This window comes from Pseudophryne corroboree, chromosome 4, assembly GCF_028390025.1.
Source record: "Pseudophryne corroboree isolate aPseCor3 chromosome 4, aPseCor3.hap2, whole genome shotgun sequence".
In the NCBI taxonomy this organism is placed as follows: domain Eukaryota; kingdom Metazoa; phylum Chordata; class Amphibia; order Anura; family Myobatrachidae; genus Pseudophryne; species Pseudophryne corroboree.
In genome coordinates, this window is record NC_086447.1 from 832,325,503 (window position 1) to 832,333,921 (window position 8,419).

Consider the following 8,419-nt stretch of genomic DNA (forward strand, 5'->3'; position numbering starts at 1 on the left):
AACATTTTTTAAATAATTAGCAGCTCTTCCAATGAGGTGGCTGCCCAGTATTGTTTTTTTTTTTTTTTTTTCTTGGGGTGTCGCCAGGGGCGTTTTAAGAGAGGAGGAGGCCCGTGTTCAGCCTCCTCCGTCGGGCCCCCTCCTCTCTGCCTGGAGCACCGTAGAGTCTGAGCACTAGAGGGCTCAGACTCTATTGCGCATGCGCAGATCTCCGGGAAAATGGCATGGCGGCCATTTTTCCTGAGATCTCTCTACTGCGCATGCGCAGAACGCCATGAAAATGGCCGCTGGGCCATTTTCACTGTGTTCTAGCGGCGCTGCGGATGCCGGCGCTGGACTTCGGAGGGGTATTTTATAAATGGGTGCAGTGTGGTGGGGGCCCCCTCTGGACTCGGGCCCATGTGCACCGCACACACTGCACCCATTATAGAAACGCCAGTGGGTGTCGCCAGTAACCCTTTTTCCCAGCTCTCCTCTTTTTTTTCTTTCTTAGAATCATCTTTACCACCAACGGTGTTCCTACCGGCCCAAGTGGTGTTCCTGCCGGCCCAAGTGGTGTTCCTACAGCCATCTATGTGCTAATTCTAGACATGTGTAAGAATTTGCACTGGAACGAGCTGTAGCTTTGATCTCTTGTACAGGCTGGAAATTCTTTGCCATAGGGACTACGGTGGGCAAATTATTCAGTGGGGCCATAGTGCGTTTCATAATAAACTGCATATCCTTGGCACTGGGCGCTCTGGTCTTATAGTTGGCCCCTGGAGGGTGGGAGTCTTTCCGCAGCATTTTGTCCCCCCTGCCGCTCCCAGCAGTCCCATGGGGGATACTGTTCCTCTCCACCAGTGTCCTGATGAATTTGGCCTTGCTCCCATAGGTCACTGTGCTGCGTGAATCTTCATAGGCACTATCTGCAGGACTGATGTGTGAAAACATCACCATTCTGCTTGTCCCGCTCAGTGCGTCCTTTAGCAGCCAGGTCAGTTTGTTGTCTCGATAGTTTATATGGCTGCCTGGTCTCTTGCGCAGTGCCATGATACAGTTCCTGTGGGCAAGCAGGGAGCGGTTGATGTAACCTCCTTCTTTCATGGTCTGGCCGCTGTTTTTAGTCTGGCTTGCCCGCTCTGTTCCTGCCAGGTCCACCATGTACAGCCGGCCTGTGCTAACTCCATCACTGCCTGTTTGCTTTATGGTGACCTGTAATATGGCATGGGAGCGTGATGAGGTCTTATTAGCTGTTCTTGTTGCTTCAGAGCGCCGCTTCGTCCCCATCTTCAGCATAGTCATGGACTCCTCAGGAGTGCTAGGGGATAATGCAGTAATCCCTAGTATTTTGGTGTTTCCATAAGGATCCTCTCTGAGGGCCAAAGATCCAGAAGAAGGTCTTAATAGGTCCCAGATCATTTCATTGTAGATCTCAGCATATGACAATGATACAGAGAAATTATCTCTCCTTCCAGTCTCCTCAATAGTCTTAAACAAGTCCTTCAGGGTGAGATACATCAGTCTGGGCTCACGAGGCTTACCCATCATAATATAGGTCTTCCCTGTGCCTGTGGGGCCATAGGCAAATATAGCAGCATTGTACCCAGCTAGGATGTCATCCACTATCTTCTTCATAGTGGAATCATACACATTTTCCTGAGTAGCTGCCTGATCGAACACGTGGTTAAAAGTGAATGTACTGTAGTTTCTCTGGTCCTGCTCGAGCGCAGTACGTCATAAGGATCCTTGCCAGGGTCCTTCAGTAGCACCGTCTGCGGACCAAGCTGGTGTGTGATGCACTGTGCTCGGTTCTTAGTCTCCGTCAAATTAAATGGACGGATGCGCAGAGCCACAGTCATCTGATGGTCTATAGCGTTCTCTATAGTCTTCATCTTCTCTCAATTCTAATCTCAGAAAAGCGTAAGAAAAGTATCTGTGTGTTGGCACTTGTCCAGCAGTATCAGATATGAGCCAGGAAGCAGCCAGCTGCCTGTTCTATAACCATCAGGTGCATTATGACATCACTATGACATCACAATAAGCTGCACTGTGACATCACAGTCAGCCCTGTGACAGAGGGCACTGCTATGTATCTCATCCAGGGCATACTGTTAAAGAAGAGTCATCGTCTTCTGATCTTTCTGGGATGCCTGACGCAGATAGGAGAAGCCGTCTGAGGTCATCCTTCTTGATGTCATAGGATGCATCTTTCTGTCTAGCTTTCCCCAACTCCATTAATTAATAAGGAGGCAGAAGGAAGGGTATAAAAGAACTTAGGAGGACTTTGAAACTGGGACCAAATCCCCATCTATCAAAAATTTCTTAATAGGTGGAGGAATGAAATCATATTAATCCTGTCAAGGAAGTCCTTCTCCAGTAGGGTAGGCCACTCTACTGCCACTCTGCCACTGCAAGCCACCCGCTGCCCGGTCCTTCTGCAGAACGGTTTCCTCTCCCGCCTCCTGGTCACAGTGCTGCACATGGTCCGCGGCTCTCTCCCTCAGCGTAACTTCTGGCTCTTCTCCCCATCAGGGCACACGCTGCAACCTCGTGCTGTCTGTGTGCAGCCAGCTCTAAGGTCCTTCTCCTCAGAACACTGTGCTGTTCATGTGCAAGGAGGCTGCAAAGAAGGTAACCCCTGCAGTTCTTTGGAAGTCAGACTTTTGTATAGATATTCACCATGGAGCCAATGCTTTAAATAGCGGAGATGTGCAGCATGGATATACACCTTAATATTAGGCAAATTGATGCCAACATTGGATTTAGCTTGTAGTTTTACCATACATCCCAACATTGGTGGTCCATGGAGCTGGACCCTGCGTGTGATCCAAAAGGGGTAGAGCCTAAGGGAAAGCTGTCGAGCTTTGTGGCACCCACATTTCTGTCACTGTGGGGGCGTGCCCAGCACTCTCCGAGATGCTGGGCACCCCCAGGGCTCCCCGTACACTGGATAGATGGCATCTGTTCACCCACTACTTTCATAGCAGAACAGCGGTGTGTGCTCCCCCCAACTACTACCCCACCACCACCGCGAGTCACTGCGGCCAGCGGGTAAGACAGCAGGATAGTCCTAGGAAAATGGGACTGTCCCGCTGAGTGTAGGACAGTTGGGAGGTATGGTTGTACTAGGCCTATTGGGGACTTCTTACCATTCCAAATAGAGGTGCGCATTGCCTTCTCTATTGCTAAGGTGTCTCCATGAGACAACAAAATAGGGTGGTTTTGTAAGGGGTAAAGTAGTCTAGGGAGTCGCATCATCTTTATCAAACTGGCCTCCCTACATGAGAAAGTTGCAGTTTCTGCCGTCCCTCACTATCTCTGGTGATGTCATGTACAGTAGAATGTTTGTCATATTGCATGTATATAGATTAGTAAGGCTTTTAGGCAATTGAATCCCCAAGTATGTAATCGCTTTTCTCTCCCCAATAATGGGGATGTCCCCTGACCATGGTGGTTGTGTACTGTGCACCTGAAGGACGGTAGAGAGTGATTGATTTCTCAAAGTTGGCAGTTAGAACCCAAAGTTAATCCAGATTCCCAAATCCTCTCCCATCAGAGGCGCCCAAGGGCCGTCCCAGGTTTTGATAAAAATAAAAGGATATTGTTTGCAAGCCCTGAAATCTTATCCATTCTTCCCTCAATTTGAATACCTAGAAATTGTGGCCAATCCTGAAGAACCCTGAGCATGGGGTCCATGACTAAATTAGAGAGCAAGTGTGAGAGTGGACAGCCATGTCTTGTATCACAGGACATCACAATTTTATCACCTACATTTAATAATAATAATTAGAATATATTTATTTACATAGAGCTCTTTCTCAATCAGGACTCAAGGTGCTTTACAGACCTCAAAAACAATGCACATAGTACAAAAAAGTAAGTAATACAGTGAGCACAGGCACCCCCTAATATCCGTCCCTCCCTCCAGCGAGTCGATCAATTTAATTCCCCCCACATCCCGCAGATGGCCCATCTTGCCTGGCCACGGGACTCCTCTGTACAGGCAGTATTTCTCCTGGCTCTGGTCCCCGGTGCCTCCAGCGGTGGGGCTCCTCGTTCTCTCCTGTTGCCACTGTGATCCTTTGCTGCTGTTGACTGACATGCCTGGGCTGGTGGATCTCCTCCTGGGTTCTGCAAGGCTGCCTCTTTGCTCCAGGCATGATCTGCAATGGCGGCCGCCATCTTTGATTCAGTGCTTCAGCTCCGGTGTTCAGTGCAGCTGCTCCCTTCTCTGCCTGGGTCTGGCGATGTGCTGGTCTGCTGTCCTCCATATCTGGATGTCCATGAGGGTCCTTTCCAGTAGTGGTGCTGTGGTCTGCTAAGACTGTCTTCCTAGAGATTCTGCTTACTTCAGATTCCCATGTGTCCCTGCTTCTTCCAAGGGATACACGTGAGGGGGAAACACATGAGGGAAGATATACTGCATGGGTGGGAACATGAGGGCAGATATGCTGCGTGGGGAGTTGAGGGGAACATGAGAGCAGATATGCTTCATGGGGGCTCTCTGCATGTTTGTGTGGGGGGGCATTTATTGTGTATAAGCAGCACTTATACTGTGGACATTATGTGTATAATCGTCCACTTGATACTGTGGGCATTATGGGGGTCATTCCGAGTTGATCGCTCGCTAGCAGTTTTTAGCAGTTGTGCAAATGCTAAGCCGCCGTCCTCTGGGAGTGTATTTTCGCTTATCAGAAGTGCGAACGAAAGGATCGCAGAGCGGCTACAAAAAAAAATTGTGCAGTTTTAGAGTAGTTCCAGACCTACTCAGCGCTTGCGATCTCTTCAGACCATTCAGTTCCGTATTTGACGCCACAAACACGCCCTGCGTTCGGCCAGCCACACCTGCGTTTTTCTTGGCACGCCTGCGTTTTTTCGAGCATTCCCTGAAAACGGTCAGTTGACACCCAGAAACGCCCACTTCATGTCAATCACTCTGTGGCAGCCATTGCGACTGAAAAGCTTTGCTAGACCTTGTGTAAAAATACATCGGCCATTGTGAAAGTACGTCGTGCGTGCGCACTGCGCCGCATAAGCATGCGCACTGCGCCGCATAAGCATGCGCAGAAGTTACTTTTTTTATTTAATCACAGCGCAGCGAACATTTTCAGCTAGCGATCAACTCGGAATGACCCCCTATGTGTATTAGCGGCATTGCTACCGTGGGCATTGTTTATAAGGGACACTGCTACCATGGGCATTGTGTATAAGAGGCACACTGTGTAGCATAATGTGAATATGGGGCACTACTGTGTGTTGCAACGTTAGTAAGCGAAATTCCTCTGTGGTGTAATGTGAAATAGGTGCACTACATGCAGTGTAATGACAAGATTGTGCTACTGTGTTGCGTAATTTGAATTGGGGGCACTAATGTTTAGCCACGCCACACCTTTCTTGTGATGCCACACCCCTTTTTTGTGCCGCGCGCCTTCTGTTCGCACTGTTCCTTTAGACAGTATTGGGGGTTAGGGCACATATTTGTAGTTTGCAGGGGGGGGCGCCAAACACCCTATCATCAGCCCTAGCTGCGCCTAATGGGAGGGGAGTTGGTGGCAGGGGAAATGAGTTCACCCACCTCCCCAAGACCACTTTAAGCCCTTCCCATTCAGCGAGGCACTCTCCACCCCTCCCACCCCTCAAACAGGAGCAGCAGCACCAAGCCAGCAGCAGAAGAAGCAGTGGCATCCAGAAGCCCAACAGCAGTGAGCACTACTGGGGGTATTATGTGTATTTGGCACTGCTGGGGTCATTATGTGTATCTGGCACTGCTGGGGGCATTATGTGTACTTGGCACTGCTGGGGGCATTACTTGTATCTGGCATTGCTGGGTGCATTACGTGTATCTGGCACTGCTGAGCACATTACGTGTATGTGGCACTGTTGAGGGCATTATGTGTATCTGGCACTGCTGTGTGGCTTAATGTGAATTTGAGTGGTACTTTATGCTGGGGTATTACGTGTATCTGGCACTGCTGTGGGCATTACATGTATCTGGCACTGATGGGGATATACTGTGTGGCATAATGTGAATTTGGCTCATACTATATGCTGGAGGTATTACGTATATCTTGCACTGCTGGGGGTATTACGTGTATATGGCACTACTGGGGGTATTATGTGTATCTGGCATTGCTGGGGGTATTACGTGTATCTGGCACTGCTGGGGGTATTACGTGTATTTGGCACTGCTGAGGGCATTACGTGTATCTGGCACTGCTGAGGGTATTATGTGTGGCGTAATGTGAATTTGGCTCATACTGTGTGGCTTGATGTAAATTTAGGCTCATACTGTGTGGCCTAATGTGAATTTTGGCTCATACCGTGTGGCCTAATGTGAATTGTGGCTCATACTGTGTAGCATAATGTGAATAAGGGGCACTACTGTCAGTAGCTGGTTTGCATGGGGAGATGTGTGACAAATGCTGGTGTCCTGCGATCAGGGCCAGTGTTAGGGTGTTCGGCGCCCCCCTGCAAACTATAAATTTGCACCCTCCCTCTCATACTGTAGTTAATAAAGTGAGAGCGTGCGCCGAAGGCCGCAAAAAAGGATTATGGTTTCCCACGGGGTGTGACCACACAACAGTACCCCCAATTCAAATTATGTCACACATTAGCAGAATCTTATTAACTTTCACCGCACATAGAATGAGCCGAAATGCATATTATAGCACACAGAATGAACCAAAATTCACATTATAGCACACAGAATGAGCCGAAATTCACATTATACCACACGGTATGAGCCAAAATTCGCATTGTACCACACGGTATGAGACGCAATTCACATTATAGCACACCGAATGAGTCGAAATTCACATTATAGCACACTGAATGAGCTGAAATTCACATTATAGCACACAGAATGAGCCGAAATTCACATTATAGCACATGGTAGGACCCGAAATTCACATTATACCACACAGTATGAGCAGAAATTCACATTGTAGCGCATAGAATATGCCGAAATTCAAAGTATACCACGCGTTATGAGCCGAAATTCAAATAATAGCACACAGAATGAGCAGAAATTCATATTATAGCACACAGAATATGCTGAAATTCACATTATAGCTCATAGAATGAGCCAAAATTTACATTATACACACAGAAATTCAAATTATGCCACATGGAGACAAAATTCAGGGAGAGTGACAGAAGGGACAGGGAGAGAGAGAGGGAAAGTGACAGAAGGGACATAAGGACAGGGAGAGTGACAGAGGGACAGGGAAAGTGACAGCACGGACATAGGGACAGGGAGAGTGACAGAGAGAGGGATAGCAAGAGCATACAATAGGGACTAGGGAGAGAGAAAGGCAGCAGGGTAAGATTACCTATTTAGAAGCGGCGGTGCTGAGGATGCTTTGGTCTGCGGTGCGGTGTATTAGGATGCTGTGGTCAGCATGGTGCAGAAGTGCAGAGAAGGACTGAGGGCGGCGGCGGTGTAGCAGAGGAGGAGGCAGAGGGCGGTGGCGGTACAAGGAAGAGGAAGCTGTGGTTGGTGCCACTGCGGCTCCTATGACCACAGCGCCACTATTTCAAATCCGCCGTGGACCTGCAGCCAATCAGGGGGGGGGGGGGGGCAGGATAAGATCAGTGGTGCGGAGCAGGATGGGAGCAGTGGTGCAGAGCAGGAGGGGGCAGGATGGGAGCAGTGGTGCAGAGCAGGAGGGGGCAAGATGGGAGTAGTGGTGCGGAGCAGTGGGGGCAGGATGGGAGCAGTGGTGCAGAGCAGGGGGGGCAGGATGGGAGCAGTGGTGCAGAGCAGTGGGGGCAGTATGAGAGCACTGGTGCGGAGCAGGGGTGGCAGGATGGAAGCAGTGGTGTGGAGCAGGGGGGGCAGGATGGGAGCAGTGGTGCAGAGCAGTGGGGGCAATATGAGAGCACTGGTGCGGAGCAGGGGTGGCAGGATGGAAGCAGTGGTGTGGAGCAGAGGTGGCAGGATGGTAGTGAAACACATATACATACATACATATACATACATACACACATATACATACATACACACATATACATACTAGTGATGTACACCGGAAATTTTTTCGGGATTTGTGTTTTGGTTTCGGTTCCGCGGCCGTGTTTTGGATTCGGACGCGTTTTGGCAAAACCTCCCTGAAAATTTTTTGTCGGATTCGGGTGTGTTTTGGATTCGGGTGTTTTTTTAACAAAAAACCCTCAAAAACAGCTTAAATCATAGAATTTGAGGGTCATTTTGATTAGTGATGAGCGGGTTCGGTTCCTCGGAATCCGAACCCGCCCGAACTTCAGCTTTTTTTACACGGATCCGAGCGACTCGGATCTTCCCGCCTTGCTCGGTTAACCCGAGCGCGCCCGAACGTCATCATGACGCTGTCGGATTCTCGCGAGGCTCGGATTCTATCGCGAGACTCGGATTCTATATAAGGAGCCGCGCGTCGCCGCCATTTTACACGTGCATTGA

At 49.3% G+C, this 8,419-nt stretch overlaps 1 pseudogene; it reads right to left on the reverse strand.

Moving 5' to 3' along the window:
* Positions 1-561: 561 nt before the first annotated feature.
* LOC134911006 (kinesin-like protein KIF19) lies at positions 562-1,926 on the reverse strand (annotated as a pseudogene).
* Positions 1,927-8,419: the final 6,493 nt, after the last annotated feature.